The 19,295-nt window shown below is 41.5% G+C and overlaps 1 protein-coding gene across 1 annotated transcript in view; it reads left to right on the top strand.

Annotated features, from left to right (window-relative positions):
* Positions 1-19,295, top strand: part of TMEM247 (transmembrane protein 247) — a 45,895-nt gene that overhangs the window by 1,387 nt on the left and 25,213 nt on the right. The window lies entirely within an intron of this gene.

Genomic DNA, 19,295 nt, shown 5'->3' on the forward strand with positions numbered 1-19,295 from the left:
CAGCTCCCTACAGCAGCCTACCAAGGTGGGTGCCCAAGCAGCTCTTGAATACCTCCAGAGAAGGAGACTTCACCACCTCTCAGCAGCCTGTTCTGGTGCTCTTGTCACCCTCACAGGGAAGACTTTCTTCCTCATGTTCATATGGAACTTCCCGTGTTCTTCACTGTGCCCCTTGTCCTGTCACTGCACCACTGAAAAGAGCCCATCCTCATCCACAAGAACTCCTACCCTTCGGGTATATTTATAAGCATTGATGAGATCCCTTCTCAGCCTTCTCCATGCTGAGCAGTCCCAGGAATCTCAGCCTTTCCTCATAAGGGAGATGCTCCAGGTTTCTTCATCATCTTTGTGTCCCTCCACTGGACTCTCTAGAAGTTCCCCATCTTGAACTGGGGAGCCCAGAACTGAACACAGTACTCCAGATGTGGCCTCACCAGGGCAGAGTAGAGGGAAACGATCACCTCCCTCCACCTGCTGGCCATGCTCTTTTTAATGCACCTTGATTTCCAGATGCACTCAGAGAGCATTAACCCAACCCCTTGAGCAGACAGAAAATGGTGGTATGTCGTCAGCCTTCCAGAGCATGTCAGTTGTATTTGGAAACGACCATCTGGAGAACCCAGCGGGCAGCCAGCACAGGGCTTGGGGCACGGGTGCAGTGGCCTCCTAAAGTGCATCAGTGCTTCATAGCAATCTGGTGCATGCTACCCCTCAGTACCTGTCAGAGGTTCTCCAAGTACCCACAAGGGAGCTGACAGCATGCACACACACAGTGGCCTTGGTAACATCACTTCCTTATCACTATGCTTGCTGAGGTACGGGCTCAGGAGCCAGCTCCCCAGCCTGCCACTACACAGGCAATGGGAAGCGTGCTTCTTCCCTTCTGGCACTTGCATAATTGCCAGCATTGCTTCACAAATCCCATAATCATCATTTTGCACTTGCACAATCTCAGCCAAATTAGTCTCCTCCATTCCTCCATCTCTCGCAGACAATGGGCGGCCAATCAGCTTGCACTAAATATTTAGGGCAAATGAAGACTCAGAGCTGGTAAACTAAAATGTTTGCTTGGATCTGCTCACCACATGGCATGGCTACAGGGAGTAGGAGCAGGACCTCATAGAATCTCCCAGGAGCCCCTTGGCCTACACGTTTCTAGGACTAGGACTGCGATGTTCAGCCTGTGTCACCCACTGAGTATTCTGGGAGGAAGGAATACAGCTAGGCTACCTTTTCAAATAGGGTCTATTGCAAGCGTTCAGGTCAGTAGTGGAGGAAGATGTTCAGAGAAGATCTGATAAACTACGTGAAGTAATAGGTGAGTTTCAGTAACATTAGTTGTACATAAGTCAGTCTCAGGATTCACTCCTTATGCGTGCATGTATTTGCAAGATTGGAGCTATTTTACAATACTTACAGACTCAGAAGAAATAAAGTCTTCACAAAAGTCAGTAAAAAGGACAGTGCCCTCCGAATGCCCTGTTTGCAGCATATTGTCTTTCAGACCACTCGGTCTCTCATTTTCAAACAGAGCTCCCCGTCACTGCTGTAAGCAGCAGAAGGTAATGCCAGCACAGATGTAATGCAAGCTGGTATTTCAGTCTGAATGATTCATTGTCAGCATCAGCGGTGAGAACACTACTTCTGCAGTTTATGAATCAGATCATTACGTATTGCTTGTCTTTCCAAGATTAGGTAATGCAGAGAATGTTTGTGTATATATACATGGAGCTCATACAGAGGAAACAAATGACGTGTATCTAATGTGCCAAAAATGGATAGGGAATTCAATAGCTGCAGATATGATTCCTTCTGAATGTCAGCATCTACTTCATCTCAAACATTTTTTTCATCATTTACAAGAGCAGAGGTATCGTTTTATCTCAATATAAAGTGTCCCATCTGTATTCTTGCTTCCTCCGTAACGCTTTTCATAAACACAGTGATGGTCTCCATGCAAAAGGTGACACGTCTTAGATCATCAGCTGTAATTATCCAGTTGTCCAAGCACACTTACCTGTGGCAGTCACCTTACTGAAATGGAACTGGCTATCACAAACAAACTAACATTATATATATATATATACACATATATATACACCACTTCCTCCCTCCAATAAACCCGAATTAGTCTGCTCCATTATAGGGAGACCTCATGCACAGGTCTCTTCAAGTAGCCGGTTTTATGCTATTATGCTATTACAGCTTGTGCTAGCATAGTTTTAGAATACCATGCAATACTAAAGAAAAGATGATCTCATTCAACATTTGAATCATTCCTCCCCTCTCTCTCTCTCTTTTTTCCCTATGAGTTCTTTTTTGAAGGAATTTGTTAAAATTTCAGGTTGCTTTCCTAATCATTGCTCAAACCATTCTGCTGCAGATCACAGGAGGTGGTCCCTATCAGGGAGAAAGACACTGCAGAGATCTCATCCGTAGATTGATACAATTGATTTCCCTTCGGTTTGGGAATCATTAGTGATGTTTACCTCTCATTTTCTTCCATGAAAAGGTATTTATGAGATGCTCTGCTCCACGGATTTATTTGTAGCTTCCAACTGTGACATTTGAATGCACTGTCTATCTAACAGAAGCAGTGAAGATAATAGGTCTCCTGTCAAAGGGAGCACCTGCCTCTTGACTAAAATCAAGGACAACTCCACAGCAACACTAATGAATTGGTTCCTATGTAAAAAAAAAGAGATAAAAGTGATTTTAAGGGGAATGTTACATCACTGTAAGTAGCTTTCTTAGGAGAGAGTTTGAAACAACATGGATGTTCTGGACAGGGTGTGAAAAGCAATGAGCTAGAGGCTGAGGTGCCTCTTCAGACACTTATTTCATCCTCTGAAAGGAAGCACTTTGCTGGCTTCCAGTGACATTTACTTAGGCATCTGTGATACCTATTTAAGTGTATCCTATACCATTCCTGGTGTCACAGAGGTCACTTGCATCTCTGCACTCCTATCTCAGCAGCATCTAGGGGCCACGTTTCACTGAGCTCTGCAACTACGATGCTGCCAAGACTTAGGCAGAGCAGTGAGTGCTTTATCCTACCTGATGTGTCCAACCATGGCATCTCTTTCTCTCAGTGCATCCCTAGCACATGAGCTGGGGCAGCCACTCAGTCTCCATATTATTGCCACCCAATCTCATTTCCAGGTGAGTACCCCCTGTGTTATGTTCGCACTCAGCCAGTTAGGATGGTTTTTGCTGCCTTAGGTATCTCAAAATACCTAGTTACTACTGTTCAGAGTTGAGTTCTTTTGGTGCTATGTTCAGGAAAGGAGTCTGAACAGAATAAATCACTACAGAGTTACTTGGAGCTGGGCTAAGTGTCTAAAGGAAGCAATTCTCTTCCTCACACCAACTTGGTGATAATTGCTTGCAGTTCACCAAACATTTTGTTGGAAATAAAATCTGCCTCACAGTGGAGTTTTTTGTACAGCTACAGTTACCAGCATTGCCAGGAACAGAAGAGAGGATTAAGCAAGCAAGGCCTTCATCTAAGCACTTAACATTATCTTTTCAGGCTACCTGTGTGAATGGAAAGGCAGGGAATCTTGGGGCCCTCCTGCTCAGTCCTGTGCTAGGACTGCAATCCTCTTGCACAGCTTGTCATGTAAATTGGCACACCAAGAGTGTTGAAGGGAGCTCAGATACAGACCCAAGGACAGAAAACCAGAGCTGGGGAAATCTTATGTATGCAATGTATAAGCTGCTCACTGTGAAGCATGCCTGCAGCTCCAGAGGATCAGCATTGATAGTTTCTAAGATGCTAGTGGTTTAATAAGGCTGAAAAGAAGAGCACACTGGAAACTTTCTCAGAAAGGGTCATGTTTATTGGGATAGGAAATGGAGGGGAGGTAGGAGACACGCATTATGTACTTCTTTGGTATTTATTCAATGGTTCTTTGGTGTAATTAACAGGAAACCATAATTTCTGGTCATACTATCAGTAATTTCACCTTCTGAGTTTTTCAGTAAGTGGTAATAACACCTAGTCCAATGTCACAACAGAGAGAGTAGGGGTTGACAATCACAGTGTTAGTTCCCTTTATTTCATCTCAGTAGTGCCATTGTTGCACCCGATGGACTCCTAAGGTCTACAGGAAATATGCCTCTGTTAGAAACATTACTTTGCAGAAAATATTCAATATTTGATGGTTGAGATTGCTCACTTGCTTCCATAAAGTCAAGTTCAGCATAATTCAAGTCTCCAAGAAACCAGAAAATATGGAGCATAATAGATCGGTATGAATGCCAGTCTTTATAGCAGTGCCTCAGTGTATCTGTAATGGAAATAATTCACCACTACTGTGAGCGCCTTTCAGAGAACACTGTATATAACTACTACTGCACAGGCAGACCCATTTGGAAAAGCGTGCTGTATTTACAGTGACACTTTCTTTACATGCATACACTGATCCAATTTCCTAAAACCAATTCCATAGTAATTACATTTTCTCTTTCCTTCTAGGTGCCGTGTGACAATAGTTGGTCACATATGTATTATTAAACCCACATTTATTTCCCTTACTTTAGTTTGCCCAAGTGCTAGTGGCTAAAACATTCCTGTGTCCCAGTGCTGACTCAGTGTATGCAGCTCATCAGTGAGAAGAGGCATATGGTTATCAAGAGGTGCATATAGACATTGTTCTTCTGTTCCCCTCCACAGAAGTGATGAGCTCCATCTGCCTAACATATTTCCTGCTATCACAGTTTAACCAGTCTGCCACTGTTTGATACGGTAGTACTCAACTGGGTAAATATTGCCACTTCCCATCTGAAGAAGGAACAATAAAATAAAGGTTGCCTGAATGTTGACCTAAGCTTTGTATTACCTGGTTTCCAAAAGTCTGAATTCTGCTGAAGGTGATGTATTATAAGTGCTCTAGCTTCTGCCAGGATGTCCTAATTCTGCATTAATTACAGGTTTGCAACAGTCACTAAGAAAGGAAGATGCTTTAAGGGCCAGACATAAAATCTTTCCTTGATCCTCAAAATGTGGCTTGCATGAGTATCTTTGCAATGTCTTGGTCCATAGTTCAGGATGAGAAAGATAGGCTTTAGCTTCTACAGTCCTGAGGCTTCTAGTGAAAACCGGTGCATGAGGCAGAAAGTATGGCAGGATGGGTGTGGGTTTTTTTGGTGTGTGGGTCTGCCTGGTTGGTTTTATAACATTTCCTTGCCGATCAGCTCTTTTATATCAGGTGAAGTTCACCATTTTCTTATTTTCTTTATTGCTGTTATGGGTTCTATTTCCATTGGCGGTTAAAAATACTGAGGTAAGGACAAGCAGGTTTCTTTAGCAGGTGCATAGGAAGACAGTAGCTTGCTTTTTAAAAAGGCTTAAACTCAGTGTCAGCTCCTATTTACCCTGCTAGGAGAAAAAAAACAAAGAGGGGGGGGAGGGGAAGTTGCTCTTCCAAAACATGATGGCTGCTCCAAAAGTAATGCCTCCTATTTTATTATGTTGGCTCACGACATCAGAAGAGGATGGTGGTGGTATGGCAGTAGAAGCTGAATATTACGTTACACACTGTTGCTGTGTGACATATGGCAGCAGAGGGGCAGTCTGACAGAATGGCGTCTGACATGAAGCGCGTATGGAGCAAAGGCATGGAACTAACTGAATTCCTCCATGCAGAAAAAATGGCCCCCACTGACGTTCATCTACAGTTGCTGAATGTTTATGGAGACCAAACAGTGTGTGTGAGCACAGTGAGGCAGTGGGTGGTACATTTCAATAGTGGCCTCTATGACAGCGGATCGCCTCTGCTGGTACAGACTGTTATGAGTGCAGCATACAGGCTCTTATTCACTGCTGGTGAAAATGCATATCTTATGGTGGTGACTGTGTTGAAGAATTATGTTTCATAGCTGAGAATTTGCTTTATCAAATAATAGAGTTACTGCGTTGTTTGTATCCGTTGTAGTTTGCATGGAAATAAATATGTGGCATTACTTTTGGAGCAGTCTACATAACTACCACAGCTGTCACTCATGGTGGTTGTAACCTTCTTAACCTTCCATTTCTATCACCTGATAATCTCTCCCAGGGTGCCTGAAAAATGAGGGCAATGAAGGGTAATGAGGGCAAAGAAAAAGTTGACCCCAAGATCAGTTCAAGCATTTCAAGTGACATTTTTAAAAAGCAATACAAATCAATGTTGTCCATTGGAAAACCAGCATTATCGTGCCAAGGTAGGAGTGACAAAATTCCTCAGCAGTTCATGTATTCATGAATATGGAGGAGTGCATTGCTACCAGGTCCACTGCTCCTTCCACCCATTAAACCATCACCAGAAGGTGACAGTTGATGCTGGGCATTTAGAAGAGAGATAAAACAGATGTAGATTTTACCTTACAGCAATAGTTTGAGGGGGAAAAAAAACAGCAGTGGTGGCATGAGTCAACCATTTGCATCAGCGTCAGCGGTGTCTGAGTTTGGACAGTGAAGGAATCCAAACAAAGCAGGTATTGCCTTAGAAATAAACCTTGCATGGCCTTTGTACTATTGAGCAGTGCAAGAGAGGGATAAAAGGATTTCAGGCACCGTTCCAACACCCCCAAAGGAAGCTGTCTGTGGCAACCTGTGATTAAGTGTGATTGGAACCAGGCAGAAATAGGTTTCTTTTAAAATCAGCACATTCTTAAGTGAAACCAAGTGTCTTTACAAATGTCCCGACTTGTGCTCCATTCCTCTCCCAAAAATAAGTAGCACGAATGTTCATTTGCAATAATAAATGCCAAAAGAAAAAAGAAAAAAAAGAAAAAGAGAAAAGAAAAAAAGTAAGCTGGGATTAATGGCTATAAGTCTTTTGAATTTCAAGCTTGATGAGTTGTTTTAGATCTGTCTGCTGGCTCCAGGCAAATCTCAGTTCCCTTACCGACTGTCCTGCTTCATGCAATCTGAAAAACAGCAGAAAAACCAGCTTAATGTTTTCAGACAGAGGAACTGCACTGTGTGTGCCGCCCTTTAGCTGGAAAGGATACAGAAGTTGCTGCTTCCTTCTGCGTGGATCTCTGTTGTCTTAATGCCCATGAGAAACCCAGAGAGACAGACAGGAACTTCAGGACGTTAGAATCTACAGAAATAACAGCCCATGCAGTGAGGACATCAGAGAAAATAGGCCATCCAACCCCTAAAATAGTTAACACTGCCGAATTATGAATTACCTTACAAAGTAGTCCAAACTCGTGGATAACTTTGTGTTCAAACTCAATTTCTTTCGTATCAGTAGAACTGCTTATGGCATAGTTAGGTGGAAGTCAGTTTTGTGAGTTTATGAGCAGCGATGTTACATTAACTGAAGGACATCAAAATGATTGGTACTGTCAATAATGTACTTCTTTTGTAGCCACAGTGAACCAGTCCTGTTTGCCACATTGTGCGTTCCTTGGTAGATAATCTATAGTAGCAAAAACACCTTCGGTCTCATTTGCATCACCTGTACTTGCCTCCCAGATAAATCCCATGCCAGGGTATGATCCACAAGTACTTTCAAAAGAGGTCAGAAAAGAGTTAAGTGCAAAAGGCACTGAAGGAACCAGAAAAGGGAGTGCGAGTGCTAATGACAGCTTTTATGTAAGTGCCCTGCCACCTGTCTGACTGCCTGCAGGATGCCATCCTTTGTGCTCTGCTAGGGTATGCTTAGAACATTTTAATGGGACGTGGTCTTGTATTTAAAGAGCCATCATTACTGAGAAAACTTTGTTGAAAAAATTGAAACTCTGCTAGAGAATATCAGTGCAAATTGAACAAAGCATTTCCAAACCTGACTCGGTCTGTATGTCCCATTTTACTTTGATTTTTTTTCCCCCTCCTCCTGATTGTGAAGAAAAAGTAGAAAGGGAAATTGTAAAGCTTCAATCACTAGTAGAATTTCAAGCAGGTCTGAGGATGGCATCTGGGGATCCAACTTTCAGTTTGGGCTTAGCAGCAAGGACAGCCTGAAGACAGAAAGGCTTGAAAAAACTGGCTTTATGCTCACATGAAGGTCTGAGCAAGATATTTCCTACAAGTCTCCCTTCCCCACCCCTAGGTTAGTACCAAACCACATATATTGCTTCAGATTTTCAACATTTCCCAATCTGGATTAATTTACATTCGGAGAGAGGGTGTGAATTAAACTGTTATAAAATTCTTAGATGCAGTGCCAGCTTGTTACTATGCTTTTTCAAGCATTAAATGCTTTTTCTGTTAAGGAAGCCCTCAGAATTTCTTCTGTCTGGAAATCTCTCTCATTGTGCAGCTGATGTATAAATGCAAAAGAAGACATACACAAACGAACGCATTTGTGGTACTACAACAACTCCTTTTGACTTTGCTGTAGTTTGAGGCTCTATTGTATTATGGTCTATAGTAACGTGTTCCCTTCTTCATGGAGCTTTTCATCTGAATAAAAGACAGCTGCTGCAGGGATGCAGAAATCAAGAGAAAAGTTAGAAGCAACACAGAAAAACAGAGCACAGAAAGGCACACGCCAAACTGTACAGCCCATGCAGTGAGAACTCGTAGCTTGCAGCCTGAATTGCACTTACAGTCCAGTGTGAGAAGATGGGCTTGACACCATTTCTTGATTCATTAGATACCGACTTCAGCTTGCATGCTTCATTTCACATGCCACAGACAGTATACATAGCCATGAATATGAAACAGCTCCTGGTTTTCTGCTGTCATTTTCTCCTGAATTATCTTGTAGTCTAACTTCCTGCATACATACAATTCCATATTCTGCCAAGGGATGTGATTTAATTCCATTGCTCTGTTTCTTGCAAACACATTTATATCACGTGTTCTAATTAAAATAGAAAAGCTTTGGATGAGGCTTTATTTGAGTCAAATTTAGCTATGTAAAGGATAGTCTCATTCTTGCTGTTGTTGATACCTTTATGAGAACTATGTTAGTCACTAAGGATTTTGCTAGCAAATCATATTCAAGCCTGTTCAACTCATCCCTTGGCAGCATTCGCAGAAACCTCTCCTTTATATATTAATTTAATCAATTAACCTCTTCCAATGTTTATAGGCTCTGTAACAATTTCTCTGGGATCCCAAATTTCTCAGTGATTAATTTCCATCCTGAACTATTACCACCCAAAACATCCTCCAGGCACTTCAGTATGTTCATCTACTTGTGACTTATAGTCTGCTCTAACACCCAGCTAACTGTGTAAGCATCTTCTTTCCAACTAGAGAATATGGGAAGGAGCTTAGAGCAGAGTCTCCACTGGGGCCACAGAAGCAGAAGGGACTCAGAGATTTGAGAGGAGACTGTGGTGATTTTCTTCTTTGTTCACCCTTTTGAATTAAGAAGAGCCTTAGAGATTCTATCTTCCCTTTCTTCAGTCCACTGGGAGTAAGTGATGGATACTGTGAGGTAGTTACAGACCACAGCTCATCTCTCACATCACCAGTACTAATATCAGAGACAGCCTAAATGCTGGCAGTGAAAACCATCATCAGTTTAACAGCTCGGTTACTTTTCTCCCTAACTCCTTGCTGAATAAGGAGACAGTAAGTATGTGCATTAGCATATCATTCTTCAAATGTGACTAATAGTTGTATGGTGCCTAATACATGAGATAAATGTGAACTCAAATGTAAAGAAATGACCAGGCAGCAGTATTAAATAAACAGAAAACAACTGCTTAAACACAGTGCATCCTACTGTTGTGGAGCTCATAGCTGTCAGAAAAAATTGTGGCACCAAAAAATGCATAAACAGGCTTTAAAAAGATTAGAAAGATTTCCCTATGGTAGTTCCATCCATGGCCATTAAATATGCTGGTCCAAATGCATATTCCAGCTCAGGAAACTATTAGACTTTGCCATGAAGTTCCAAAAGAAGAAACACTCTGCAGAGATGAGTTTCTTCAAAGTGGTAGAAAATAGTGATGCCCTTCTGTATACCTTGACATAACCTGCAGCAGATCTGGCTGTTCTTGTCATTGTAAAATAACTGGAAAGAAGGAAAGAAGGAAAGAAGCTACAAAAACTACTCTATCCAGTGATATTCACCTAGGAAGCAGCTGAGGTGAAAATCATGCAGCCACAGTTTGGAATAAGAGTCTCAGACTGCAGTGTTCAGTCCTTCTCAGATCAGCAAGCTGCTCTCAAGAAGCAGTGTGTTTAAATCCACCACTCCAAGCATTTCCACCCAAGAGGCTGCTCTGAAGCTTTCTACAGAGAAAGGATTTAATTAACCAAAGTCTCCAAATGTGATTTTCCTGGTATAGTGCAATTTTCAATATAATAAACTGCCAAAATGTATGCTTTGTGATTCACGATGCTCGTTTGCTTAGACAGCTTTTAAGCTGATCCCTAAGTACCAAAAAAGCTCAAGCATTGGAGGAGGAGAGGCTACGCTGGGCAGGTTTGAATGTCATAAATGCACTGTTGTGGGTTAGTAATTGTATCACAGTTGACAGATGCTGCAGCAATCATGTGACTAAAACATGACCTCATATTTCTGCTTTCTCTTCTCCTCCCCCAGAAGTGAGGGCAGTGCTATCAGCCCTTAAATAAGCAAAAAGCCTGTACTAGAAGGCTAGTTGATGAGTTACTTAAAGAAGCAGCCTGAATTTGGACACATGGATGTACTTTGTATGAACTATTAAGCAGCTTCTCAAACAGTGACAGTTATGCAAAACAATTTTTTTTTCCACTTGGGAAGTGCACTACATTTGCTATTAGGGTAAAAATACTGAATCACAAGTCACACGGGCTTAGATCATCCCTTCCCAATGAAAAAGCCGCAGAAGGGGCCTTAGAGGGAAGAAAATGCCTCAATGATCTGTTCACAGGATTACTATGCAGACAATTGGGCTGCTGCAGGCTCTGATGTCCTCCAGGGATATGTGGGAGGATACTGCAGCACGGAGGGGGCTGTCTCTGCCCTGCCTCCTCCCCAGGAGCCACTCTGGATGCTCTGTCAGGATGATTTTGCAGAAGGCATGCCGGAACTTCTGCTCCTTTCACTGGAGTTCCATCCAAGGGCACTACGTGTCCCCATAAGCCTGCCCTTTTTTTCTTTTTGGCTTAGATTTTGGATCATACAAGTCCCCAAAAGGGCCCTGTAAGAAGAAAACAATATTCTCAGCAGATGAACACCGCTTCAACATGAAGGGGATCCCACCTTGGAAATTTCCAAAGATTCAGTCTGCTCTGTGGGGATAATTTGCTATTGAACTGTTATATAGGGATCAAAGCTGAGGCTGGGTGAGGGTTAGAGGTTCTAAATTAAAATCTCAGCTTTGCACTGACCTCCTGGCCCCTTATGCCATGCATGAAATGACAACAGCAATTACTTGCTCAGTGATCCTAACAGAAAGCGTTCTAAAAGTGCCAAGACTTTTGTGTTTTTGTGTTTTGTTTTTTTTTTTTTTTTTGAGTTTTCTCACTAACATACCTCCAATTTGCAACGATCCCTAGAAAACAGACCAGATTTTTTTCATAACAGTTACAGTGCTATCAAATAGATGGAAAAAAAGGCTTTTTTTCCATACAACTACTTATCCCTTATCCACCTTTCCTTTTGCACTCTATTGCTGATCTTCTCACAGGATCCAGATGTGTCACAGGTATTCTAATCTGCCCAACTGCCATAGCAGTGCTTTGGATCAGAAATATCCTAGTTGGTCTTCTTTATGTTGACAGCATATTGGAAAGGGATGGGATTTCTCTGCCTTAGATAAACAGGGTTTCAGTCATATTTTGGCTTCAGATCCAGGAAAGCCTTTCCTGGAGACCTACACTCCATGGCCATGGCACTGCCTCCTCGCCCAAGCCTTCATGAGATGCTTTCAGCCAGCAGTTTCACTCAGAAAGACATTCCATGGCAGAATGAAGCTCTACCGGTGTTAAAAACGAGCACACTCGTCAATACCGCAGGGAGCATCCCCGGCTTCTCTGCCCGCGATCCCCCCCTGGCGCGGCCGCCATCTCGGGAGCCGCGTCCCGTGCAGGGCGCCATCTTGTGGTGCCTGAGGGCTGGTGCCGGCAGGCGGGCCGTCGCCGGGGCCGGCTGTTGGGGACATTGCCCTGCTGCTTCTCAGCACACCGGGAAGTGCTTTCCCAGGGAAAGACACCTCAGCAGCACAGGATTGCCTTACACTCGTTGCTGAGCAGGTAGAACAGTGTGGTGTTGAATAAGCATTTGCCCTGTTTAGGATGAGCCTAAACTTAACCCCCATGTAGATGACTGTATATGTAGATGACTGATATATTTTCCACATTTCACCAGGAATTAAAATCATCAGTCACCTCTTTTCACCTGTAGCCCAGCTTGTGATAATGCGTTTTCCTGTGAACACTGAGCTGCGAGTGAGTACTAGGAAAAGAATCTTTCAACTTCCTCCATCATTCCTAAAATGGTGGTGATGGTGGTAATGGTGTGGCTCTGAGAGAGGTGGGGAAAACTTAACTCATCCCTAGTTCTGAACTGGCCTCCCCTGCTGCTGGGCAGCATCAGCAGGCACCAGGCACAGAGCAGCTCAGGTAAGCACTGTGTGAAAAGCCCATGCCCCTTCTGAAAGCTGACATACTTATCAAAGCTGGAACTGGATGAGATTTGTAACAACATGGCAAGAGTCAAGTTTCAGGTTTGTCATGCACCTTCCATTAGGGAGTCTCTCTTTAGATGTCTTCTCACTACAGCCTTATAAAAAGTGTTACTTAGGCCTCAAGTATCTCATATCATTGGGTGAGAAGTTTTCAGAGAAGCACTCTGTATTCACAGTGTTAGGAACATTGTGCAAAATATCTACACTTCAGCAGGTATGTGCTGTATATTTTGATGCCTATAATCATTTCAAAATCAACTTCTTGGTGTTTAGCTTAATTTTTCTTATTTCTATTAGTACTGGTAAATTAAGTTGTTATCAAATAACGACTATTATTTATTAGAAAGTGCTAAGGTGAAAACATCAAATAATCTAACATACATTCTGCTGTATTGACTTATTTGATGAGACAAAGAAGACCTCTGTGTGAGCCCCACTTAAGCCATGGACCTTCTGGAGGGACAGAAGCTCATTTTTACAAGTTTCCAATAAGGCCAGTCATATTTTTATGTCTTATACACTAGACCCTCCCTGGCCAGACTAGGAGGGGAAATTTATTATAGAAGAGCCTCAGGATATGCCCCCTTGTACATGATATGTGTTGCTATAGATGAAGTTTTATTTGTGGTGTAGATTAGATGACAATATCCATAGCAGTTTGTCTAGGTCTTTAAAATTTTCTCTTTTAACCTGAACTGGGAATTAAATTAAGCAGATGATCTTTGCTTTTCTACTCACAATCTGCCTAATCAAAGCAGGAGATCCTCCTGAATACCCAAATGACCAATGTGCTGGAAGGAGTCCCTGATAGATTTCTCTTTTAAATTTAGCAGAGCCCAGAATAGTAACTCTTACATAACATATACACAGCAAATATGGGAGTTGCTATAATTTCAGTGATAGACTGCAGATTTCCTGCCTTGCATAGTAACCAAAGCAGACAGCGTTCCAGTCATCCCTCATTTAAGAAGCTTGAGCAAATAAGACTGTTCTTATGAAGCACAGAGTAGTGTTTCCTTTAGGTATCAGAATATTGTTGACAACCAAATGGACTGTGACAAATCCCTTGTTATGTATCCATGAGTGTTACTGTGGCCTCTGTTTACTTCAAAACCTACAGGTGCACTGTACCTCCTGTTTCTGAGGAAAAAGAAAGACAGGAGGCAAGAATTTGTACTCTGCTGGTGACAGGCTACTGGAGTTACTCAAGGAAGTGCAGCGCTTAGATAAATATGATCCCTGCTTATTCACAGCTAATTATGTCTGGAGTATATGCCCTTCCGTGTAGCCTGTGCCTCAGGTGGGAGATTCTAAACAAGGAAGGAACAGGAATTAGACCTTTCTGGAATAGTGTGTCTAGTGACACACAGTAGTGATATTGAAGGAATGAAATGGGCATTCCACCTATTTTCACCCTCTCCTGCTTTCTACTTTCCGTAGCTTGATACTTCTTATAACAGTGAACCCCAAACCAATTGCAGAGCCTGTACTACATATAGATTCATCTCAGCCAAATTCCTATTGTGTTTCAAGCCCATGAAATACTGCATTCACTGAGTGATCTGTCTCTACTAAGCTGACAACTCCTGGAGACTGTAGCTTACCAAGCTGGGTAGGATTCAAGTACTCCAGTAGGTAGAACACCAGGGTACCCTGGCCTCCCAGAGTTGCTTCAGTGAGGAAGCAGCAAGGAACTCCACAGTACTTAGTCAGATGGTAGTAGTCATAAAGATTGTTGGTCATGATTTCTATTTCACTGGGATCCACAGATAAAATGTCCTAGAACTGCTGGCACCTTGCACATGGAGTTCAGGCTGGATGAATATTTAGCCCCGTGTCACCTGATGAGATTCATTTACACAGAGGAATTTGTTTATCTAGGAAACCTGGATAGAAACAGGAACGTGTCAAATAAGCAGCTACCTCCATAGTCAGAAGCTGAGATGAATCATACTGACCTATGGCCTTTGCCAGTTCCCAAATTCTTTTAAAAATATAAATCTGCCACAGAAAGCACGGAGGATTTAGTCAGGTTAACCTTGGTTTTGCAAAATCATCTTTGTAATTTTTGATCTGATAGGAAGTATCCCTTCTGCTGATTTGATAGGGTATCCTTTCTCAGGTAGGTGTAAATGAGGATGCAGACAAAGCAATGCTGTCTCAAAACCAGCTCATTACACAGAGGAAATGTGTCAGTTTCATTAGAAGGTTGATGACAAATCTAACTTCGCTTATGCTGGTGGTCCCCTCCACTAGCACAGAATATGCACATACACATGTCTCTGCACTGGTTGAATTAATTGATGTGACGCTGTATTTTTAGCTAAATCATTTAACTCTTTAATGAATATTTTGGTGTGACATTTTACTACCACTCAGACCTGCAGCAGTGCTCTGATCCTGCTATCTTGCTTCTGTTAATCCATGACTGTTTTCTGTGCTGATGCAAAAGGTTGGGGACTGGACATGTGCAGAGTCTTCTTTTTGTCTTGATTTCCTGCAGACCCTGTGTGTTCTTGGCCCACAAAAGCAGAGGGCAATGCTAACTGAAAGGTAGCTTGAATGCCAGGCATTGCTATTCATAGCAATGAATATAACTCCTTCTGCTCCAACAGTATGAGGAGTCATAGACCATCCAGGGCTCTCAGATTCTGTGTCTTTGTTTGGTGTCATGATTGCTGGATAAAATAAAATTTGCCTAAGGGGTAAAAATCAATAAAATTCCTTGGTCATTTTGTTTGGTCAGTCCTACAGAATAAACTGTACTAGAATATTGTAATTAATACAGTTGAATCTAATAAATTTGAGGTAGCTTGTTAATAAAAGTGAACAATTTTGACCTCAGTGAGGGTTTAACCTGAACTGTAGGTGTAAGCAGCCACTGTGAAGCAGTGTGTGTGCAGCAGTTTGCTGTACATCTGGTGGTATACAGGTTTCAGCAACAACTCCAGCCTTCCTGCAGCCTGGGTCATATTTGGGAGCACTGTGGAAAGACAGGGATTTTGGATATAAAAACAGCATTGAAGTATATAATCCTGATGTAAAGGTTTAAAAGAAAAACGAAAACTTGATTAAAAGGGTTAGACGAGAAGAAAGATTTATTCATACCCCTGTAGAAGACATTTAAATAATGCAAATACCTTTTATAAAGCACAGTACTGGAGTTTATGAAATACTTAGATAAAATATTTGGACTGAAGGTTTTATCTAGAGACCTTGGAGAATTCTTGGTGAATTTAATCAGGTCCTTGCTGGTGCTATAAATCTCTGCTTAGAATCATTTCAATTCTCTTGCATGTCTTAATAGCAGCAATATTAAATGTCTCGGTACTCCTTCTATGTTAAAGTCACCTTTATGCAGACAGCCACTGCGAGGCTCTACTTAACAAAACTGGGCTTAAATAATGCATAAATTTCAGCTTTCCAGGTGTTATTTTTGCCATCTCTGTATGAGAAAAGTAAATTTTCCCTTTAATCCTATGTGGCTTCTATACTATAATAAGCCTTAATACTTACCCCCAGCTATCTGGTTTTCAACTGACATACATCCTACTGCTTCGATTATCTGAACATCTGAGTTACCAATATGCTCTTAAACCCAGAGTGTGTACGTATTGCATATGCATGTGTATTAATCACATCAAAGAACAGAAAAGACAATACACTCCCAGTGTTTCCCTAATCCTGCAGTGGGTTTCTCCATAAACCTAGGCAGTTTTACTCACACTATTTATTTTTGATACTGTACGTTCACCGTTCCCCATTGCGAAGTGAAAGAACATGAGTGAATATCACAAAGCAACACATCAGGGCTGACTTAGCAACTTGTATAACACCAACTATGCAAATTACCAATTGGAGTTTGCACTTAAATTTCACAAAAGGCAGATGGCTTCTCACGTGTATAAGCAGAATTTCCTTGGTCAGGGAAACATACAGCTTCCTACTCCATGCTTTATAGGCCTCGCAAATGAACTTCATTGCAGTCAAGCAGTGAGGAAAAGAACGGTGCAGAGGTTGCTGAACTGATGACCACAGGTCAAGGACTAGGGTCCACAAATAACCAAAGTGGTACCAATAGGATTGTGTAAATAGTGTTTTCCAAGTCAGGAATCCCTTAGTTGAGCAGTCCTCATAATTATCAGCTCCCTTTTTAGGCATCACACAAGGTTTCAGCCCTGCATTTTTTAGTCGAAGGCAAAGTCATGCTAACTGTATGGGATAGAGCGCTTCATGTATTTGCCGCTCCATGCTTTATCACGAGGGGAAGCGGCTGACCCTGGGATTTCAAAATCTGTTACAATTATTTTTACATTGAGGTGGAAATACTGTCCTGAAAAGGAAAAATGTAAAATTTATTCCAAAGGTTCTTTTGGAAAGAACCTTTAGAAGATTGAAAGCGGCACCTTAGAGGAATGCTATTTTCATCAGAACATGGATGCTGTTTAACTAGAAAACATTGGTCTAGCAGCCATAGAGGCGACAAAGTAGGTTGCTGAATTTCTATCCTTGCCAAAACAGGTATATGCTACATTTGAAAATCTACATCTGGAATAGATGTGCCATTAAAAAACACAGGAAAATCAAAGACAGCCTGTTACCGTGTCCAGGAATTTCTGTTTCTTGAGATATTAGCTGGTGGTATATCCAGCATGTATCTAAAATCATACTTCTTGTCCTCAGAAATTTTTGATTAAATACTCATGGGATTTGCTTCTATGTAGCATTACGTATTTATCTGATCCAATTGCCAAGAAAAAAAAAATCCACATCCAATATTCCACATGTAAACAATCTTTGTGTTACAGTATTTTTAGGTGGTCACGGAAAATTCTGAAAGCAGATGGTGCACTGATTCTTCCAGGCTTTATTCTCTTTTCACTGCAGTATTTGACCATCTGTCTCCTCAGCATCTGCTGAAATTCTCCCAAACTAATCCTCTAATCCAACATTGTCACTGTTTAAGCCCTTCTGATCAGTTATTACTAAGAAAGAATGGTAGCAACGGTCAGTTGGGCAGCATTTACAGACTTCCTCCAGTTTCACCTTTGTTAAAAAACACAACACTGAGCACTTCGGTGACAGTCAGGACGTGTCCCTGAAGTTTGAAGTTTCTTGAAGTAAAAAACAGAAATTTTAGAAGTTATGGTCTCAAAATGCAGTCTGTGAGTGTACCCACAGATAGGAAATGGGACGTTTTTGGTCAGCTATGACTTGAGGATCACCGAGCCACCTTATTTCATATGGAAGTGTTCCTGATCTTCCCTGTGTGCTGGAGTGGAAAGAAAGACCAATGTGGATTTACTACACCAGTTCTTCATTGCCTGAAGGGGCCCTTGGTACAGGCGGTTCTCTCAGCAGATTACTTCTCTGTACTGTAAAGCAGCCTGATGTTGCCAGACAAGATTTCGGGACAGGAATTGCCCAAGTGAGATCTACATTGTTTCTAAATGAGCTGCTTGATATATGCTAATTATTTACTGTTTTCTTATATATATATATATATGTATATATATCCTAATGCAAGTTTCTTTTTGAAATGGAGATAGAGAACAAGTCTACTGAAACACAGAAAGTCATATTAAAAAGTGGGGGAAAAAATGCTGAAGGAACACATCATTTTAAATCTTGCATACAACAGCTCAAATGTTTTAGGACATATAAACATCTCACAGACACATGAATAATATATAGTTTAAAGTGACATCATCTTTTATTTCAATGTTTTTAGTAAATCCAAAACATATGGATATTTTACTGTTCTAGAGATAAATGAGCTTTGAGTCAAGATCTTTGTTATAAATTAACGTATTGGGACACAGAATTATTTATTTGATGAAGGACTGTTGAAGAAGCCTGTGGCATTTCAAAGGGTGGAATCTCAGAGCCCTGTCTGTTGTTTCTCTTATGCTGCAGCATCTTCACTATTGTTTGCTTCTTCATTGCAGCTGCAGAAAAAAGATCAGCTCTGGACTCCACACAGCGTTTGAGTTTGCTATTCATAAGGAAATGGAGGCGATGGTCATTCTGGTCTGGTGTAAGAGCAGTGATGCTGGGCAGCAGCAACTGAAGCAAAGATTAGCCCCCAGATTTTTGTAGTTGCCTGGGAAAAAGGTCTGTATCTTGGCACGCAGGTAGCACTGCCATTAACAGTTGCACCTTACAAATGTGTCTCAGCAAAATAATTACTTTAATGATGGCAGCTAAGTTTAGATTTTCTGATTTTCATCCTAATGCACATTTGCTCTCACATATACACTCACCGGTAGGAAAATATGCAATTCATTAATGTGACCAAGCTCTTCTGCAGCATAAAAATGAGCTTGCTGCCAACAACAAAGCTCTGATTGGGCTAAGATGAATTTGTATTTGTTATTTTGGATCAAAAGTCTTAAAGGGGTATCAGAACATCGGTGATACCAGTGTTAGGTGGATGATTTTGAAACTTTGGCGTAGGGAACTTACCTACACACAATTAAAGGAGCTGGTGGAAAGAGCAAAGCTCAAGGCAAGGTGCTATAATTCTGAAGTCCGTGTAATTAATACGCATTTGAACAAATCTGACATCCAGCAGAGCTGGGAAGGTGTAAGGAGAGTTTGAGATAATATATATCAGAACTCTTTCCAAATCTATTTTAACGCCTAAGACTATAGTATAATAACCAACTGTATTTTATGATGGATTAAAAAGACAAGGCATATGTATATGTGTAGGTATATATATG

This window comes from Excalfactoria chinensis, chromosome 3, assembly GCF_039878825.1.
Source record: "Excalfactoria chinensis isolate bCotChi1 chromosome 3, bCotChi1.hap2, whole genome shotgun sequence".
Taxonomy (NCBI): Eukaryota; Metazoa; Chordata; class Aves; order Galliformes; family Phasianidae; genus Excalfactoria; species Excalfactoria chinensis.